Here is a 3,153-nt window from a genome sequence, read left to right on the forward strand (position 1 = left end):
AATTTTACACCCAACCTTTACAGATGACTCTTAATTACCTACTACATATTAATGTCATTATTTCATCTTTTTTAATTCCTATTTTACTATTGATTTAATGGTTAAGTCATTTAGATATCACAAGAGCATAAGGGAAGCTCATGTTCTTAATAGATTCAAACTTTTATGTATCTTAACCAATGACTTCTAATGAGTAAAATAAGTCTTATAAGCACCTTAATTAAATTCTAGGTAGATTATTGGTTAATAAATTAAAGACTTAATGTTTTATAGAATTATGGTTTTCATGAAAAATACAATCATGCACATAATATATTAAGTTATAAAGGACTTCAAGGAGTTACTCTAACACTTTTATATAAACCTAATATCATTAAGATCCTCCAAGCCATGACTAGTCGTCCTTTAAAGCTTTTAATCTAAATCAAGATTATGATTCCACCCTTCTAATAATTTCAACAACAATTATAAAGTTGTGAAGGATTTAATATTTATTTTGTTGTTTTAAATTCATATAAACATTTGTACTTTCATCAAAATATTTTTAGTTTTGGTCTGAGTAAATATTTCTAATTTTGATCAGTAGATTATAAATCTTAACTAGATTTAGATTTCCTTATCTAATTCTAATGGTGATTTTGAAGAACAATAGTTTCTATATGTCAGATTTTTATAAATGTACTTTCGAGTGCTTGACTATTTCATGGTTTTTGTTTTATTAATGTAAATACATGTTCCACACATTCTTTGTGTTGATTGTTTCGAAGTATTGAGCTTCACATGTATGGTTGCTCCTTCAAAACACACACTTGCTATTACATGCATACACATATTAGACCATATCTCTGTGAATATTTTCTTATTTTGATATTTAGTATACAGTATCATACCATAATGGGTTGATACCCGGTATTGCGGTAGTATTGTATAAACAATAAATTTGTGTTTAAGATGGATTATGTTTAGTTTTCATGGCTATTTACAAATTACAACTTAAAAGGAATGCTTAGTGCAATTAAGGTGGAGTCACACCCCCGAACCAGAACGGCGGATACATCTGGGGGCGGATGACTTCATTGTATTGTATCATCACAATTGAATATAAATGAAGCATAACAACCAAACATCATACATTAAGGTAACATTCTTACATCATTTACAAATTGTTTCTGTTAACAAATTTACTCAAAAGTGACATGAAATATGATGTTCCAAAATGTAGTAAATATCCAAAATCCATAACCCAAATACCTGCTTACTGAGTCACTGAGAATACAAGTCGTTTTAAAAAGCGTTAACTAAAGAGTTGATGAGTTCATAAGCATATTTGTGTAAAATGCTTTGTAACATCTTTGATTGTAATAGTTTGCAAAACTCCAGAAAATCCGATATTTTCTGTGAAAACTGGTTTGTAAGTCTCGTTCTAAAACTGTGAATAATTACATGTGTGTTCCTTGTTTTCTTTTGTTCGTAGTTCAAAAGAGTGTGTGTTCCCAGAAAATCTCATATTTTCTGTTTTATGAAAAACTGAAGTCTTAAAACCCTAAGACTGGGATGGTGATAGTAAGGTACCAAAAATGATGCGTAGTTTTGTAGTATTTTATAAAACCATTGAAGTGTATAAGTCCGTAAATCCAAAATAACATTGTTAATCCCTATGTGAGTCATTACAACCATGCTTAATAGTCTGATATGCCTGTCATGACTTTCCTCACGCGTCGGTTTTAGTAAGATCTTTGTCACCCTAGACAGGCCCCATCTAGCTGTAGCAAACAACTCAGGTATGGGGGTCTCAACCCCGTATAGATCTATACACAATTACCTCGCTCTCCCTCCAGGAGACTCTGGTTGCAACTACAGGACTTATGGTGTATGCTAGGTAGGTATGACGAAGGAAAGTCTCACAAGTGCCTTAACGGATTTATGCGAACTATGACTCCCATTATTGAATAATGAAAACAACATTACTAGCGTAAACTCATGACTACAGTTTTATGACACACATTTTACAGCTTTATGACATACAACTTATAACATGTTCTTTTAACAGCTTTATAATGGACATATTAAGACACACAAAATTTTCTATCGTAATAACTATGTTTTGTATACCGCATTGGTTAAATTATTTATAACACTTTTTATAAATAATCATTAATGGACCTATCTACTTGTATATATGTTGTGTAAATAGCATAAACCTTTAAGTTTTTAAACCATAAAAATGATGACAACCTATTACGACTATTTTACTAATAATAATAGCTTTTAGTAAAACAATCAAATTTGTACTTTGTTTAACACACTAAAATTTAGTTTAGGAGTTTTGTAACACAATATATACTATTTTGTTGTGACACTAGCATGTTACGATTTTTACAAGATACACATAAGAGCTTGAAACTTGTTACATCAAAATATTTGTGTAAGTATATGTATTAAAAGATATATGTCCCAAAAGCTAACATATTTGAGTATAAAGCCCATATTCTTGTCATTTTTGAATGTACAACCCATATCCACAAGATTTCATACAACATACATGTTAACAAACACATATCTCATGAATTTTATGAAGATGTGTATGATAAACTTCATGTTCATGCAAATACCCAAAGGTTAAACACATTATACATTGGGCCATGCAATTATCCAATGGTAAATGAGATTTTGACTTGTATTCCCCTCCCCCAAAGAGTATGTAAAACAAAAAAAGGAGTAGGGTATAAAGCTCACCTTGAGTGGTTGATGTGTGTAGTTGAAGTGATGATATGAAGGTTTTGAGCCTAAAACACTTGGAGTGTTTGATGAACTCTTGAGGATTATGATACCCTAAAGTTGTCAACACATAATATCATGTGTAAATGGAAGGAAATTAACAAGATAATGTGTAGAATCACTAGAAAAATTCGAAATACTTACGAGGATCTAGTGAATGCTTTGAAGAAATAAGTCTTCTTAAAGCTTGGGGCTTGAATTCTTTGAGAGAAAATTTTAGAACTTCACAGTAAGTGAAAGTGGGTTTGTGGTATGGTAAAGGGGGTTCTCTTTCATAGAAAAAGAGAGAAGGCTGACATGATATTTTCTTAGATTATTGGAGGTTAATGCCTTGTTATTTGATGGTTAATACGTCGTTTACTGTGATTGCCTTGG

This window comes from Lactuca serriola, chromosome 4 (genome assembly GCF_051521515.1).
Source record: "Lactuca serriola cultivar US96UC23 chromosome 4, Lser_US96UC23_V15, whole genome shotgun sequence".
Lineage (NCBI taxonomy): Eukaryota > Viridiplantae > Streptophyta > Magnoliopsida > Asterales > Asteraceae > Lactuca > Lactuca serriola.